This window comes from Schistocerca serialis, chromosome 1 (genome assembly GCF_023864345.2).
Source record: "Schistocerca serialis cubense isolate TAMUIC-IGC-003099 chromosome 1, iqSchSeri2.2, whole genome shotgun sequence".
NCBI lineage: Eukaryota > Metazoa > Arthropoda > Insecta > Orthoptera > Acrididae > Schistocerca > Schistocerca serialis.
In genome coordinates this window covers 1,047,419,308-1,047,438,330 of record NC_064638.1, presented here as the reverse complement: position 1 = coordinate 1,047,438,330, position 19,023 = coordinate 1,047,419,308, and the positions used below count along the sequence as shown (strand labels likewise).

Below are 19,023 nucleotides of genomic sequence, written 5' to 3'. Positions count from 1 at the left end.
TCTGCCTGCCCGCCCACCGCTCGCTGCTTCAGCTGTTCATCCGTCCGCCTGCCTGCTCGCCGTCCGTCGCTGCCGCCGCCGCCGCCTGCTGCCCGTCCGTCCGTCCGTCGCCGTTCGTCCGCCATGAGTCCTCCCACCTCCACTGTCATATACACCTCCCCCTCCCCCTCTTCCACAGTCACTTCCTGGAGTGCCGCCCCTGGCCTCCCTCCTTACAACTCCCCTCCCCTTCCCCCACTTACCCATCCCCCTACCTCCTCCCCTGCTGTATACCCACACCTCTACACCCTTCCTCCAGCCTCCACACCCTCAACAGCTCCCACTACTACCCTCGCCCTCAAGTATGCCTCTGTTGCCGCCCCTCAGGTGGTCGGCTTCCCCTCTCTCACCCACCCCATCGCTTCGTCATCTGCATCTCCCGCACGCATCATGTCGCGCCGAGTCACCGTCGCCACCACTGAACCAGCTGCTTCTCCCGGCACCTCCACTATGCCACAGGGATCTGCCACCCACCACCTCCCTCTCCTTCCCGTCCCTCTCACCCCCTCCCAGCCTCCAGTCTCCAAAAAACCCCAAAAGCGCGTCATTACTGACTCTGCTCCCGCCACTTCCCACAAAAAGTCAAGACCACCTCCCCCTCCTCCTGTCGTCTACATGGACACCACCCCTCCTCCAGCCACCCATACCCCGGCCCCCACCCTCCACACCTTTGTCCTGTCAACTCCCAATCCAAAGTTCCTCGACGCTTGTACCCTCACCGTGGAGATACGAAAGTACTTACCTGGTGCTCCCATCTCCCAACTCATTCTCTGCAGGGACTCAGTCCTTATCAAGTCCCCGTCCCCATCCTTTCACACAGACCTCCTGCGAAAACTTCCACGAGTTATGTGTGGCCTCCACGCCTCTCTGACACCCTTCCTTTCCACTTCCACTCCTCGTCAGCCCCAGCCTCCCTGTCGCCCCCCCCCCCCACCTACACCACTGTGATCACCAAGCTCAGCCCAGTGATCACAGAGGATGAAGTGTTGACAGAACTGAAATCCCATCCGGACTTGGAAATCCACTCTGCCCACCGTATCCACAATGCCTCTGGTCCCACCTACCTCATGCGGGTATTCTCTGAGTCCGTCCCATCCATTGACCATCTCCTCTCTCAGGGTGCCCTGATATACCACCGTCGCCACCCTGTTGAATCCTCCAAATCCCCCCCCCCCCAATCCTACTGTTGCCAGAGGTGCCTGATGTACAATGACCACCTGACTTCCAACTGCAAAAACCCCCCCACCTGTCCCCATTGCAAGGCCTCCACTTTCTTAAGAACTGCCCCAACCTTGCTGCTCCTCCTTCCTGTAATACCTGCCATGGACCCCATCCCACCTACTCCCACAAGTGTAAAGCTAAACCCCCTCCAGCCACCCCTGAGCTTACAGTCCCAGTTTGTCCCGTCGATCCCCCTGTCCATCCCAACAATTCCCTCCATCCATCCCCCACGGCCGAGGACATCATCCGGTTCCTTAACGTTGTACTCCAAAACATTCACCCTTTTCAGTGCCCCCACACCTTCCAACAAATCTCCCTTGCCGCTCACTCCGTTTTCCACCTGAACACCTTCGCCACTTACTCCCACAACCAAGCCCACTTCACCTTCACCTGCTTCGACACCCTAGTTTAAGCCTCTTCCCTTCCCTCTCTTCCCCCCCTCCTTCCCGCCATGGCGCAGCACGAGTATCACATCCTTTTCCAGAACATTTGCTCCTTCCGCTCCAACAAATACCTCCTCATGCACACCCTCTCCCACCACCAGGTCGACACCTTCCTCTTGAACAAAACCTTTCTCCAGCCCCACCATTCTATCCACACCTCTCCCTATATCCTCCATGGCACTGATGCTCCTGGTCCTCGTGCGCATGGTGGAGTCGCAATTGGCCACCTTAAGCATATCCCCGACCAGCCACAACCTCTCCTCAATGACCCCACTGAACACCTTATCCTTAGCATCTTCTTCCCCTCCCTCACTATTACCTGTGCCACCATCTATGTCCGCTCCACTGCTCCTCTTCCTTATGACTTCATCTCGCACATTGACCGCACCTTCTCCACCTACGTGATTGCCACCGACCTCAACATCCATAGCCGCACTCCTGCTGCCCTTTGGCGGTGGCATCAGTTCCTCTCCACAATCCAAGGTGACCTTGTTCCCCTTCCTCAGCACACCCGACCCGAAAGTGACACCACCCCCGATGTTGTCATTGCCTCCGCCAACCTCCTTGGGCGTATCACTGTCGCCATCCTTGACCCCACAGGTAGCGATCTCCTTCCTGTTCTTCTCACCATCACGTCTGCTCACCGCCACCCTCTGACTCCACACCCTGCACCCCCTCCCAAGGTCGTCCATGACTATCACTGTACCAACTGGGATGCCTACCGGGACTCCATCTCCACCCAGGTCGAAAGCCACCCCCCTACCTATCGCCATCCTGACGACATCAAAAATAGTTCAAATGGCTCTGAGCACTATGGGACTCAACTGCTGAGGTCATTAGTCCCCTAGAACTTAGAACTAGTTAAACCTAACTAACCTAAGGACATCACAAACATCCATGCCCGAGGCAGGATTCGAACCTGCGACCGTAGCGGTCTTGCGGTTCCAGACTGCAGCGCCTTTAACCGCACGGCCACTTCGGCCGGCCCTGACATCATCCACGCCTCATCCTTCCTTCCTTCAGAAGGTAATTACTGACGTCATGGAGGCCCATGTTCCTACTAAAACCATCCACCCACACCGTCCCACTCTCCCTCTGTGGGCTGTCCTTCTCCTCCGTGAATCCCGCCGCCTCTATCACTCCTTCCTGCGCACTCGTGACAGGGATACACTCCAACGCCACCGGCAAATACAGCGACACCTACAGAACCTCATTACAGCAACGAAACGCCGAGACTGGCGCCAGACCTTCACACGACTCAACATCACCCTCCCTATCAACTTCTCCAAGTACTGGTCCACCTTCCATCGCGTTACTGGTTCCCTTTCCGCTCCCCACTACCCCCTTCTCCATAAAGATTGCCCCCTTCCTGACAACCTCAGCAAGGCCAACCACTTCGCTTCCCACCTTTCCGAGGTCTTCTCCATCCCCGATGATCCCCACTTTGATTATTCTCTTTTCCCCACCGTCATGGAACGTGCCGATACCTCTTGCTCCTAGTCTCCAGTACTTGGGGCAGTTTCCCCCCTCTGACATAAACACTCCCATCACAGCACAAGACCATAAACTTATCCTCCGGTCTAAACACAACACAGCCCCTGGTCACGACTGTGTCACCTACCGTCACCTTCGAGAAAGCCCCTATTCCTTCCTGACTGTCCTCACCCATCTCTATAATGGCATCCCGGTCTCCTCTTTAAACTCCAAACCTACGCCCTGCCTATCAGTTTTTTCCATTTAGTCACTTCCTTCCTCTCGCACTGTCCTTCCTATGTCACCCTCCACAACACACACTCCCGTATCTCTTATCCCATGGCTGGCGTCCCCCAGGGTTCTGTCCTCTCCCCTCTCCTTTATCTCTTGTATATGGCTGATATGCCCAAGCCACCCCCACCAGTACATCTTCCCCAGTATGCTGACGATACCGCCTTCCTAGCTCTCTATCCTACCCTTCAACAGTCCCAACATACCCTCCAAACCCACCTTAACCAGTTCACCACTTGGTGTAACCAGTGGTTCCTTCGTCTCAACCCCTCCAAAACCCAGGCAATCATCATTGGCCGCTCCACTCGCTCCTTTCGCCTCCATGATTTCTACCTCACCCTTTATGGTCATCCCATCCAGCTCACCCCCACCCTGAAATACCTTTGCCTCACCCTCGACCGACACCTCACCTGGACCCCTCATCTCCAGACCATCCAGCAGAAAGCCCATTCCTGTCTCTGCCTTCTGAAACTCCTGTCTGGCCGGACATGGGGATTGCATCCTTCTACCATCCTCCACACCTATAAATCCCTCATCCGTCCTATCCTCTGTTATGCCAGCGTTGCCACCCGCTTTTACAAGGCCCTCCGAATCCTTGAACGCCATACGCTTCGCCTTGCCTTCCATATCCGCCTTCCTTCCCCCACACGGCTCCTGTATGAACTGATCCCCTTCCACCACCTCCTCCTGTTCCTCCAACATCTCCGCATCCTTTACATTGTCCGCCCGTTGCCGAGCCTCTATCGCTGTATACCTCCCTCTCTCCTCCTCCACATCCTCCATCTCCTTCATCAGGGCAATTTCCAACGCCTCCCCCTCCCGGATGACGAACTTCGCCGTGACATCTATCCTTCCTTCCAACTATAACCTGGCCTTGTTGCCCCCCTCCCCAGGGCCTCCTTTTTCCTCTTCCCTCCTTCTCCCAGAGCGGACTTTCCTCCTTCCCTCCCCCCCTCCCCTGAGACCCTGCACTCCATACTTGCCTCTTTCCTTCCCACATCCCTCCCTACCTGGCCCTCTCCAGCGCGCTCTCCGCCCATCTCCCCCATCTCTTCCCCTCCCTCCCTTCTTCCGGTCTCCCTCATCTCCTTGCATCTGACAGATCTTCCGTTTTGATCATCGTCATTGTGCCACATCAGTGTTGTGTTTAGTGCTGTGTCTCCTGTGCGTCAAGAGGTGTGATTTTAATTGTGTACTGCCTTGAGGTTCGCCATCAGTGTTTATTATGTGCTACACCATCCGTCAATACCTTTTATGCACCAGTCATACTGTGCCTTGTGTTCTTTTAATTGTCGCAGTGTGTGGCTTTTTGTGTGTGCTACTTTTAAACATTTTTTTTATCTCCATTTTACAGTCACCCCGTTTTTTGTCTGTTGCCTTCCTTGATGTTCCCCCTTTTTTATATCTATGTTCACCATATTCTCTCCTTTGTTATTTTTAAATGTCTTCTGTTGTTTATTCTATGTCTTTCGTCTGAAGAGCAGCGCATATGCAGCTGCCAGCCCGCCCTGATGGGGAATTGAAATACAATAAAGAAAAAAAAAAGAAACCTAGTCCAGCCAGTCTGGTACTCGCTCTGGATTTCGTTTCTATCTCGGCGGTATTGCGTTCTGGTCGTTGCTCGTTGTTGACATTTGCCTGGCTCTGGTTCCGAGTGGATTTACGTTTGGTGTTTGGTGTTGTGGTTTCCACCAGCCTCCGTTGTTTATCTCTTCCCCGTTGTGTCGCTCATAGTCGGTCGTGGTCGGTTGTTGTCAGTTGTCGTTGGTCTGTCGTCCGACTCGTCCTTGTGTTTACCCGGTGGTGCGTGCTCCACCGCCGGCGGCTTCCCCGCCTGGCGGCTCCGATCCGCAGCCCAAGGCGCTCCCGCTGTTGGTTGTGGTTACTACAGGAGGGAGGAGGAGGTTAGTGTTTAACGTCCCGCCGACAACGAGGTCATTAGAGACGGAGCGCAAGCTCGGTTTAGGGAAGGATGGGGAAGGAAATCGGCCGTGCCCTTTCAAAGGAACCATCCCGGCATTTGCCTGAAACGATTTAGGGAAATCACGGAAAACCTAAATCAGGATGGCTGGAGACGGGATTGAACCGTCGTCCTCCCGAATGCGAGTCCAGTGTGCGGTTACTACAGATGACAGTTGTTTATTACAAACTGTGAGTGAAACAGTGAGTCGTCAAATCTTGATCACACAGAAACTGGAAAAGATAAAAGCAATATTGATTGCATTTTCTCATTTTGAGAGAACTGAAGGGCGATCTGTTTAATTCTTAAAAACCATTCAACAGCCAACATCGCATAAAATATTTTATTAAAAAAATTAAGTCAACCGGTACCAACAGACTATGCTGTCATCTTCAGATCGGTAAAGAAAATGCATGTACATGGATTATGCCTGATTAGTTAAGATGTAACATTCGATATAAAAGTTTTAGACTGATACTATAAAAACCGGTGTGGACCTGTACATTTACATACCTTCATACCTTTTGTTGTAAAAGATGTTCATTTTACGCTGACCTCACGCACAAGATGTCAAGTGGATAAAAACAGCACATTGTAAAAGTCTGTCATCGCTGAAATACAGGGTGAGTATAATTAAAGTTAACCTTTCGAACCGCTGTAGAAATAACACCGCCGGCCGTTGTGGCCGAGCGTTTCAAGGCGCTTCAGTCCGGAACCGCGCGACTGCTACCGTCGCAGGTTCGAATCCTGCCTCGGTCATGGATGTGTTTCATGTCCTTAGGTTAGTTAGGTTTAAGTAGTTCTAAGGGGACAGCGCTCAGAGTCGTTTGAACCATTTGAAATAACACCACTGGTCAGTATGACGTCAAATTGCAACGGAATGTTATCGGAGAAGGGCGAAAACGTATGGTAGAAGAAAAATAAATAGTTACAAAATATGGCAATAGCTGCCGCTGTAAGCATCATAATTTAATAGTGGTCGACTACACATGACAAATGAATCATACAACAACGCCCCTGTTGTAGTTTGACGTTAAACAAACTGTACTACCCAGTGTACATGGGTGGACAGGTCTGATACTGTTAGTTTCGTAAGCCCATCCATCACGGCAAGGTCATATCACATCGGATGGGAAAAATCGGTTTTTAATTGTCCTGAGGCCAAAAACCGCATTGAAAGCACCAATCAAAATCAAATCAGGTTTTAATCTCCGTGTGACAGGCACAAAACATGTTCAATATGCTGTACGCCGTTTTCTGCAATCGAGAACCATCATGTTCACATCTGATCGAAGTGTTTCCGGGGTCACGTTCAGAATGTGTTGCGCAATGCGTGCCTTCATTGCAGCGAAGTTTGCAATAGGAACACTGAACACAGCATCTTTCAGATAGCCCCACAGCCAGAAGTCACACGGATTAAGAACAGGTGGTCAGGACGGCCAGGCTGTAGGGAAATTGCGGCCGATAATTCTAGCATTTCCGAAATAGCGCTTCAGTAGCTACTTAACTGGATTTGCAATGTGCAAAGGTGTGTCATCTTGCGTAAAAATGATCCCATCCACACTGTTGGAGAGCTGGAATGACATGGTTGCGCAAATGACACTCATTGCCCTTACCAGTGACGGTGCGGGTAAAAGGACAGGAAGCACCTGTCTCTTCAAAAAAATATGGCCCTATGATAGATGATGCCGTAAGCCCGCACCACACAGTGACCTTTTCAGGATGAAGTGGTAGTGATTGATTTGCATGTGGATTTCCCGTTGCCCATATTCGACAATTCTGTGTATTGACACATCCTGTCACGAGGAAATGGGCTTCGTCTGTCCACGAAATCTTCCACGGCCTCTCATTGTCCACTTCCATGCGAGCAAGAAATTCTAAAGCAAAGGTCTCTCTCGCTGGCAGGTCAACAGGAAGTAACTGTTGCACATGGGTTATTTTGAATAGATAGTAAAGACGGGAGTTTCGTAGGATTTTACGCACCATGCTCACGGGTGTGTTCAATGTTCCGGCGATTCTCTGTGCTCTATACATTTGCACACCACCACTCGTCTCCTCCTGCATCACAGTGGTCACTGTTTCCACTGATGTCGAATCAATTCGTTTCTTCCCTCTGCCAGTTGCACACCAAAAGAACCCGTCTTTTCGAATTTACGAATCATTTTCTCCAGACCCACGGCAATCATCGGACCAACGCCTTTTTTCAAACCCTTCAGTGTCTGGAACTTCTGCAGAGCGATGTGTGCACAATCATCATTCTTGTAATACAGCTTTACAAGCAGAGCGCGTTCCTGCATTGAGACAGTCTACGCGAACGTCGCAGATGTGAAAAGAGGAAAAGCCTTTTTTTTTCTTTATTGTTATTTTAATCACCTTACACAAAGGCGGGCTGTCAGCAGCATATTACGCTGCTCTTCAGCCGCGAGTGGTACAATAAATATGACATACAGGTGGCACAGATAATACAATAAAAACGGCGGGCAAAAACTGTAGACACGAAAAACAATAAACATGGAGCCATTCACGCTGGATGAGAAAAAACACTAACACCAGTTGACAAGGCGCACAAAACACGGACGACTGCGACGGCACAGGTCAATAGTGGTGGCGTGACGGCGAAAGAACACTAAACACAAAATGAAGGCACACACACAAGACACCGATGGCGATGATCTCCGGCACGCGAATGTTCACTGAGCGTGTACGAGTCTGGGGACCAGCCAAGAGAGGAGGAGGGGGGTGGGAGAGGGAGAGGGAGAGGGGAAAGCAGAGATGCCACGGGCAGTGGAGATAGGGGGAAGGGAGGAAGTGGGAGGGGAAGCCCGGGGGAAGAGGTGTGGAGGAAGAGGGATAGGGGGAAAAGGAGAGAGAAGGGAGGGAGAAGGGATGGAGGGTGCCCAAAGGAAAAGACACAGGAAGTGGGAGGGGAGGATCAAAGTTGATAAGAGGGGTAGATGGAGGGGAGGAGGACATCATCAGGGAGGGGGAGCTGGCGGAAGCCACCTTGGGAGAGGGTAAGGAGGGTGGAGAGATGGAGACTGGGTGGGATGTGGGAATACAGGCACGGCAGTGGGCGGGGGTGGGAGAGGATGGGTGAGACAAACGGGTGAGGAGGATCGAGTTTACGGGAGGTGTACAGGATCTGTATCCTTTCAAGGAAAAGGAGGAGGTGGGGGAACGGAATGAGGTCGTACAGGATCCGCATAGGGGAGGGGAGATGGATGTGATAGGCGAGGTGGAGCGCGTGGCGTTCAAGGATCTGAAGGGATTTGTAAAAGGTAGGCGGGGGGGCAGAGAGCCAGGCCGGATGGGCATAAGAAAGGATAGGGTGGATGAGGGATTTACAGGTGTGGAGTATGGTGGAGGGGTCCAGACCCCATGTACGGCCGGATAGGAGCTTGAGGAGATGGGGTCAGGAGCGTGCCTTAGCTTGGATTGTCCGGAGATGGAGGGTCCAGGAGAGGCGATGGTCGAGGGTGACGCCAAGGTACTTAAGGGTGGGGGTGAGGGCGATAGGACGGCCATAGATGGTTAGATAGAAATCGAGGAGGCGGAAGGAAGGGGTGGTTTTGCCTACAATGATCGCTTGGGTTTTGGAGGGATTGGCCTTGAGCAACCACTGGTTGCACCAAGTGGTGAACCAGTCAAGATGGGATTGGAGAAGGTGTTGGGAGTGCTGCAGGGTGGGGGCAAGGGCAAGGAAGGCGGTGTCATCGGCAAACTGGAGAAGGTGGATGGGGGGGGTGACGGCGGCGGCATGTCTGCGGTATGCAAAAGGTACACAAGGGGGAGAGGACGGAGCCTTGGGGCACACCGGCGGACGGAAAAAAGGTGTAGGAATCCGTGTTATGGATGGTGATGTAGGAAGGACGGTGAGAGAGAAAGGAGGCAATCAGACAGACGTAGTTAGTGGGAAGGGCGAAGGTTTGGAGCTTGAAGAGGAGACTGGAATGCCATATGCAGTCATAAGCACGTTCGAGGTCCAGGGAGAGGAAGATTGTGGAGCGACAGGAATTAAGCTGTTCGGAAAGGAGATGAGTGAGGTGAAGGAGAAGGTCATTGGAAGAGAAGGACGGCCGAAAGCCACACTGGGTAACAGGAAGGAGGCGGTGCTGGCGGAGATGCTGGTGGATGCGTCAGTTGAGGATAGATTCCAGGACATTGCTGAAGAGCGAGGTAAGGCTGATGGGATGGTAGGAGGAGACAGCGGATGGCGGTTTACCAGGTTTAAGGAACATCAGGATACGGGAGGTTTTCCTCAGGTCGGGGTAGTAACCGGTGGACAGGACTACAATGTAGACCCTGGCCAGGGTGGAGAGGAAAGAGACAGGAGCTTCACAAAGGTGACAGTGGGTGACATGATCGTAACCAGGAGCGGTGTTGCGTTTTGTGTGGAGTGTAGCAATGAGATCCTGTGTAGTGATAGGGGCATTGAGTTTTGTGTGTGCAATGTTGTCCAAGTACTGGAAACCAGATGCGAGGTGAGGAACAGAGGTGTCAGTTTGATTGCGGACATCCGGGAAGAAGGAGTAATCCAGCTGGGGATCATCGGGGATGGAAAAGACATCGGAGAGGTAGGAGGCAAAGTGATTGGCCTTACTAAGGGTGTCAGGGAAGGGGTGATCATCATGGAGAAGAGGGTAGTAGGGGGGGTTTAGTTCCGGTAAGGTGACGGAAGGCTGACCAGAACTTGGACAAGTTTATAGGTAGGGTAGCATTTAAACGGGTGCATGTCTGTCGACAGTTCCGGCATTTCTTAGCCGCGACCAAAATTCGAATGTGTTGCTGGAGTTGCCGGTGGCGTCGTAGTGTGTCCGGGTCACACGTTTGGAGGAAGGCACGGTAGAGATGGCAGGATCCACAGAGGAGGAGGATGGCCTATGGGGGTAAAGTAGGACGGTGGGGGTGGATGGCGACAGTAGGGATGTGGGCCTCCACGGCCTCAGACAAGGTCTGCTTGAGAAAGGAGGTGGCATGGTTGGTGGTAGGTGAAGGGGTGGCTATCGACCTGCATGGAAAGCGTATCCTGGTAGGCAATCCAGTTGGCACGGGAATAGTCATGGACGTACTTTGGGGGAGGGTCATTATGAGGGTCGGGGTGGGGGCGACGACCGTCTGAAAGGGTGAGGAGGACAGGGAGATGGTCGCTACCAATAGGCTCCAGGAATCCACCGTTATGCGTCCAAGGAGATTAGGGGAGGAAAGGATAACATCGGGAGTGGAGTTGGATTCGGGACGGGTGTGCTGGGAGATGGGGATGAGGTCGCCTTGAAGGGAGGAGAGGAACCGGTGCCACCGCCGTAATTGGGCGGAGGAATGACTATGGATGTTGAGGTTGGCAGCGATCACGTAGGAGAAGGTATGGTCAATGTGGGAGAGGAAGTCGAAGGGAATAGGGGCGTTAGGGCGGACATAGATGGTGGCGCAGGTGACGGTAAGGCCGGGGAAGAAGAGACTAAGGATCAGGTGTTCGGTGGGTCGGGAAGGAGAGGTTGGAGCCAAACTGGGATCTGGCAATGGTGACCAATGGCAACTCTGCCACGTCCAATCAGGAGGGGATTATCGGAGCGGTGAAGGATATAGGGCAAAGCGTGGACAGTGTGGTGGGTTTGGAGGAAGGTTTCATTGAGGAGGAAGGCATCTACGCGGTGGGTGGCAAGGGTGTGCAGGAAGAGGTTCTTATTGGTGGGAAGGGAGCGGATGTTGAAAAGGATACGGTGCTGTCGCACCTTGAGAGGGATTTAGACGAGGGTGTCAAGACGGGAGAAGGTGAAATGGGCCTGGTTGTTGGAGTAGGTGGCATACATTTTTAGGTGGAAAACGGAACGGGCAGCGAAGGATATCTGTTGGAGGGTGTGGGGGCGCTGGAAAGGGTGAACATTCCGAAGGACAATGGTGAGGAATCTGACGATGTCCTCAGCAGTAGGGGATGGGTGAAGGGAATTGCCAGGAGGGGTGGGGGCGTCCAGATGGTGGACAGGAATGGTGAGTTCAGGAGTGGTAGGAGGGGGTCGGGCCTTGGGTCGGGCCTTGCATTTCTGGGAGTAAGTAGGATGAGGGAGGTTACAGGTATTACAGGAGGGGGGGGGGACTGGAGATTGGGGCACTGCCGTAAGAAGTGGGCTTGCCTACAGTGCGGGCAGGTGGGGGCCTCGCGGCACTCAGATGTCAGGTGTGCATTATACCGCAAGCACCTCTGGCAGTGGAAGGATTGAGGAGGGGAACGGAAAGGGTCAACTTGGTAGTGTTGGTGAAAGAGAAGGGCACTCTCCTTCAGGAGACGGTCTATGGAGGGGGACGTGTTCAGGAAAGACCCGCATAAGGCGGGTGGGGCCTGCTGAGTTGTGGATGCGGCGAACTGCACGCACCTCCAGATGGGGCTGCGTCTTGAGCTCCGCCAACACCTCCTCCTCTGTGATCGTCGGACTAAGCCGAGTAATCACGGCGGTGAGGGTCGGCGGGCGATGCAGGGGTTGGGGTTGGCTGAATGGAGGTAGGGAAGGGGCAGGGGTGAGGGAGGCATTAGGACGAAAGTGGGTGACAGGGATGCGGGAAAGGAGATCTGTGTGAGGGGTAGGGCTGGTGGAGGAGATGAGGACCGAAGGAAAAGCCGTGTACTCAGCGTGTTTATACCAACTTCAACGGGTCGTGCACGTGACAGGTGTTTTCATTTACATATTCTGACACATACAGCGCCATCTATTGATAAATTTTCACACTATTTTTTTCGTCTGTCATACGTTTTCCCCCTTCTCTGATAATATTCCGTTGCAATTTGATGTCATTCTGACTAGTGGTGTTATTTCTACAGAATTTTGAAAGTTCAACCGTAATTATAATCAACTTTTTTTTTTTTACTTTATTGTAATTTTGAAACCTGAACAAACAGGTAGGCTGGCAGCAGCACAATACGCCGCTCTTCAGCCGAAGAGAGTACATGGAGATAAACAAAGAAGAGACATTACATAGAGAAACGGCGGGAAAAAACAGGAGACACAAGAATATAAAAGCACAAGAAGCCGTTCACACTTGATGACAATCCACACTATGAACTGGAGACCCGACGCACAAACACGGAAGAAGACGATGTCACTGGTGAACAATGGAGCGTGACGGCGAAACGGAACACTAAACATGACGGCACACACGATACACTGATGGCGGTGATCTCCGGCGCGCGAATGTCCACGGAGCGTGTGCGAGTCCGGGGACCTGCCAAGAGGGCAACAGGGATGAGGAGGGGGAGAGGGGAGGAAAGGAGGATGCCACGGCTTAGGAGACGGGGACAGGAGGATAGGGACAGGGGAGGGGGGGCCTGGGGGACGAGGGACGAGAAAAGGAGGAGGGAGGGAAAAGGGAGAGAAGGGAGGGAGGGTGCCCCGAGGAGCAAGCACAGGAGGAGGGCGGGAGGATCAAAGTTGGTAGGAGGGGTAGATGGAGGGGAGGAGGGCATCATCAGGGAGGGGGAGCTGGCGGAAGCCACCTTGGGAGAGGGTAAGGAGGGTGGAGAGATGGAGACCGGGTGGGACATGGGAGTACAGGCGCGGCAGCGGGAGAGGATCGGGGAGACGAGCGGGTGAGGTGGATCGAGTTTACGGGAGGTGTATAGGATTCGTATCCTTTCGAGGAAGAGGAGGAGGTGGGGGAAGGGGATAAGGTCATACAGGATCCGCGTGGGGGAAGGGAGACGGATGCGATAGGCAAGGCGGAGAGCATGGCGTTCAAGGATTTGGAGGGATTTATAAAAGGAAGGGGGGCGGAGATCCAGGCTGGATGGGCATAACAGAGGATAGGGCGGATAAGGGACTTATAGGTGTGGAGGATGGTGGAGGGGTCCAGACCCCACGTTCGGCCGGAAAGGAGCTTGAGGAGACGGAGTCGGGAACGTGCCTTGGCTTGGATCGTCTGGAGATGGGGAGTCCAGGAGAGGCGACGGTCGAGGGTGACGCCAAGGTACTTAAGGGTGGGGGTGAGAGCGATGGGACGGCCATAAACGGTGAGATAGAAATCAAGGAGGCGGAAGGAGGGAGTGGTTTTGCCTACAATGAGCGCCTGGGTTTTGGAAGGATTGACCTTGAGCAACCACTGGTTGCACCAAGTGGTGAACCGGTCAAGATGGGATTGGAGAAGGCGTTGGGAGCGTTGCAGGGTGGGGGCAAGGGCAAGGAAGGCGGTGTCATCGGCAAACTGGAGAAGGTGGACGGGGGGTGACGGCGGCGGCATGTCCGCCGTGTACAACAAGTACAGAAGGGGGGAGAGGACGGAGCCTTGGGGCACACCGGCGGAGGGGAAAAAGGTGTAGGAATCGATGTTATGGATGGTGACATGGGAAGGACGGCGGGAGAGAAAGGAACCGATCAGACGAACGTAGTTAATGGGAAGGGCGAAGGTTTGGAGCTTGAAGAGGAGTTATAATCAACCTGTATTTAAAAACATAAAGCACCTTGTGCAACAGGCTGTGTCGGTATACATATTGCTCACAGTTGCTCATTGCATCATATAAACACGGTACACAATAGAACAACTGTTTACGTATGCTGGACGTATTCTAAACAGTGAAAATCAACTTTAAATGGCATATAATATATAGAACTGACGGGTATTATTGCCAAGATAAGCTTTTAATAGTGTGTGACAACCACTAGATGGCTCTCGCATCGGAGCCGTGTAACATATAGCAAATAATTATCTTTTCACATTTAAAATTAATTACTTTAGTGAGTGATCTTTAAGAATAAAAAGATTACAAAATTCTACTTTACCAAGAAGTGAATCATGTATTTAATTCTCCCTAAAAAACCCGTTTACAGGTTGTTATTACTGCATGCATAGTAGGAAAATTGAGGTATTTATTCTGCTGTAGTTTATTATTCTGTTATTGTCGTGATGGGAAATTTATTGCAAAGTAAATACCTCAATTTTTCTATTAAGCATGCAGTAATAAGAATGTGTAAAGGGGATTTTGAGAATTAAATATGTGTTTCAGTTATTAGTAAAGTACGATCTTGTGATCTTTCTATTCTTAAAGATCACTCACTAAAGTAATTAATTTTAAAAGTGAAAAAAGAATTATTTACGATACGTTACATGGTTCCGATGTGACAGCCATCAAGTGGCTGTCAAGCTATTAAAATGTTATCTTTGCAATAATACCTGGCGGTTTACCTTATACGCCCTTCACAGTGCATATGCGCTGTTTTGTATACGTCCAGCATATGTAAACAGTCGTTCTATAATGTACCGTGTTTGTATGGTGCAACAAGCAACTGTGGGCGATATGAATACGGACACAGCTTGTTGCACGAGGTGCTTTATGTTTTTAAATATTTTAGCGACGACAGACCTTTTATAATGTGCTGTTTTTATCCACATGACATCTTGTGCGTGAGGTCAGCGTAAAATGAACGTTTTACAACAAAAGATATTATGATATATAAATGTACACTGCCACATTCGGTTTTCATAATACCAGCCTAAAGTGTTTATATCATCAAACGTCATATGGTAACTTATGAGGCATATTCCAAGGCCGGACACTGTGGCCAAGCGGTTCTAGGCGCTTCAGTCCGGAACCGCGCTGCTGCTACGGTCGCAGGTTCGAATCCTACCTCGGGCATGGGTGTGTGTGATGTCCTTAGGTTAAAGTAGTTCTAAGTCTATGGGATGATGATCTCAGTTGTTGAGTCCCATAGTACTTAGAGCCATTTGTACATATTCCAAGTATAAGCACTTTCTTACACACCTGAAGAGGACAGCATGGTTTGTTGAAACCGGTTACCTTAAGTAAAAAAACTATTTTATGCTGTCTTGTCGGTGAACGGTTTTTGACAAAGCAATATTATTTGTTGCTCAGAAACGTATAATAAGTATATGTTGTGTCTATTCCAGAACCTCTTGTAGACAGCTCTTTAAACACCTAGACATACTGCTATGTTTCCCCGTACATCTCCTCCCTTGCGAAGTTAGTTGTCGACACTCAATAATAGTTTGAAAATGTTGTTGTTGTGGTCTTCAGTCCTGAGACTGGTTTGATGCAGCTCTTCATGATACTCTATCCTGTGCAAGCTTCTTCATCTCCCAGTACCTATTGCAGCCTACATCCTTTTGAATCTGCTTATTGTATTCATCTCTTGATCTCCCTCTACGATTTTTACCCTCCACGCTGCCCTCCAATACTAAATTGGTGATCCCTCGATGTCTCAGAACATGTCCTACCAACCGATCCCTTCTTCTAGTCAAGTTGTGCCACAAATTTCTCTTCTCCCCAATTCTATTCAATACCTCCTCATTAGTTATGTGATCTACCCATCTAATCTTCAGTATTCTTCTGTAGCACCACATTTCGAAAGCTTCTATTCTCTTCTTGTCTAAACTATTTATCGTCCACGTTCCACTTCCATACATGGCTACACCCCATACAAATACTTTCAGAAACGACTTCCTGACATTTATATCTATACTCGAAGTTAACAAATTTTTCTTCTTCAGAAACGCTTTCCTTGCCATTGCCAGTCTACATTTTATATCCTCTCTACTTCGACCATCATCAGTTATTTTGCTCCCCAAATAGCAAAACTCCTTTACTACTTTAAGTGTCTCATTTCCTAATCTAGTTCCCTCAGCATCACCCGACTTAATTCGACTACATTCCATTATCCTCGTTTTGCTTCTGTTGATGTTCATCTTATACCCTCCTTTCAAGATAGTGTCTATTCCGTTCAGCTGCTCTTCCAAGTCCTTTGCTGTCTCTGACAGAATTACAATGTCATCGGCGAACCTCAAAGTTTTTATTTCTTCTCCATGGATTTTAGTACCTACTCCGAACTTTTCTTTTGTTTCACAAAAATGGTTCAAATAGTTCTGAGCACAATGGGACTTAACTGCTGAGGTCATCAGTCCCATAGAACTTAGAACCACTTAAACCTAACTAACCTAAGGACATCACGCAAATCCATGCCCGAGGCAGGATTCGAACCTGCGACCGTAGCGGTCTCGCGGTTCCAGACTGTAGCGCCGGTCTCACGGCTCCAGACTGTAGCGCCTAGAACCGCTCGGCCGCTCCAGCCGGCAAACTTCTGTTTCCTTTATTGCTTGCTCAATATACAGATTGAATAACATCGGGGATAGTCTACAACCCTGTCTCACTCCCTTCCCAACCACTGCTTCCCTTTCATACCCCTCGACTCTTATAACTGCCATCTGCTTTGTGTACAAATTGTAAATAGCCTTTCGCTCCCTGTATTTTACCCCTGCCACCTTCAGAATTTGAAAGAGAGTATTCCAATCAACATTGTGAAAAGCTTTCTGTAAGTCTACAAATGCTAGAAACGTAGGTTTGCCTTTCCTTAATCTTTCTTCTAAGATAAGTCGTAGGGTCAGTATTGCCTCACGTGTTCCAACATTTCTACGGAATCCAAACCGATCTTCCCTGAGGTCGGCTTCTATCAGTTTTTCCATTCGTCTGTAAAGAATTCGCGTTAGTATTTTGCAGCTGTGACTTATTAAACTGATAGTTGGGTAATTTTCATATCTATCAACACCTGCTTTCTTTGGGATTGGAATTATTATATTGTTCTTGAAGTCTGAGGGTATTTCACCTGTCTCATACATCTTGCTCACCAGATGGTAGAGTTTTGTCAGGACTGGCTCTCCCATGGCTGTCAGTGGTTCTAATGGAACGTTGTCTACTCCCGGGGCCTTGTTTTGGCGTAAGTCTTTCAGTGCTCTGTCAAACTCTTCACGCAGTATCATATGTCCCATTTCATCTTCATCTACATCCTCTTCCATTTCCATAATATTGTCCTCAAGTACATCGCCCTTGTATAGACCCTCTATATACTCCTTCCACCTTTCCGCTTTCCCTTCTTTGCTTAGAACTGGGTATCCATCAATGCTCTTGATGTTCATGCAAGTGGTTCTCTTTTCTCCAAAGGTCTTAATTTTTCTGTAGGCAGTATCTATCTTACCCCTGGTGAGATAAGCCTCTACATCCTTACATTTGTCCTCTAGCCATCCTTGCTTAGCCATTTTGCACTTCCTGTCGATATCATTTTTGAGACGTTTGTATTCATTTTTGCCTGCTTCATTTACTGCATTTTTATATTTTCTCCTTTCATCACTATATCATCCCTCAAAGCTACCCATTCTTCTTCTACTGTATTTCTTTCCCCCATTCCTGTCAGTTGTTCCCTTATGCTATCCCTGAAACTCTGTACAACCTCTGGTTCTTTCAGTTTATCCAGGTCCCATCTCCTTAAATTCCTACCTTTTTGCAGTTTCTTCAGTTTTAATCTACAGTTCATAACCAATAGTTTGTGGTCAGAGTCCACATCTGTCCCTGGAAATGTCTTACATTTAAAACCTGGTTCCTAAATCTTTGTCTTATCATTATATAATCTATCTGATACCTTTTAGTTTGAAAATAATAAAAACATTCATGAACAAAATACTAGAAGGAGAGATGACTAAACATTATACAGGGTGATTCTTATTAACGGCGTTGCAAGTAATTTAGTATAAGACTCATGGAGCCGCAAATGTCTGGAAATACCCCAAAAGTGGATGATAAATGTTGAACTGTGACGTCACCACGTCGCCACATGTGCAGCAGTTGGGAGTTGTCGATCCTACAGTCGCCGGTATGGGGTTGTGATACATATCGCTAGACAATGGTGCAAATTTCGATCACCTTTTGTCAATCTGATAGGTTTTAAACGCAAGAAAACGCAGGTTATTTACTGATAACGACGAATCATTTACCTGTGACGCGATACGGTAGGTTTTCGTCGTACTGTACTTTGCAGTAAACTAGCGGAGACCACGAAACCGGGAAACAAAATAATTAATTTTACCTCAGTGTAAACACCTAAATGTCTAACACAATGAAAAAATACTGCCTGCCAGACGCAATACTTGAACCTAGAGCCCCAGTCGCTCAAGACGCTATCGTAGGCCCGGAGCCACACCGACATGATATTTGATTGGATTTAGGACGATCAGGTGCGACAGACCGATGGAGTCAACTGCTGCGCGTGTCGCGATGTACGTCATCTGGCGACATCCATGTTCAACATTCGTCATCCATTTTTGGGGTATTTCCGCGCATTTTCAGCCCCATTTGTCTCTCATTAAAGTAGTTGACTCAGCGTCATAAAAGTCGCTTCAGAGATATTTAAACGTTAATAAGAAGCACCTTGTATATCTCTTCGACTTGGTGTGCCACACAAAGGTGTGAGGTATTCCGCTTTAAAATATTTGACCCCTATCAATTTATATAAAGAATTTAATAGATAACAAAAGTTCTTCAAACATGAACTGAAACACTGTGTGTGTGTGTGTGGTAAGCCTTTCCTACCCAAACCATAAAAAACTGAACTAAGTTTTTAATGTTTGGGAAGAATATTATCAAAACAACTAAAATAGAGGAATAAAAGCACTCCGTCTTCAGGCCACGAGTGGCCTACCGGGACCATCCGACCGCCGTGTCATCCTCATTGGAGGATGCGGATAGGAGGGGCGTGCGGTCAGCACACCGCTCTCCCAGTCGTTATGATGGTATTCTTGACCGAACCCGCTACTATTCGGTCGAGTAGCTCC

The 19,023-nt window shown here is 49.8% G+C and overlaps 1 protein-coding gene across 1 annotated transcript in view; it reads left to right on the top strand.

Annotated features, from left to right (window-relative positions):
- Window positions 1-19,023, top strand: part of LOC126414895 (uncharacterized) — a 347,263-nt gene that overhangs the window by 281,712 nt on the left and 46,528 nt on the right. The gene's annotated exons all lie outside the window — the stretch shown is intronic.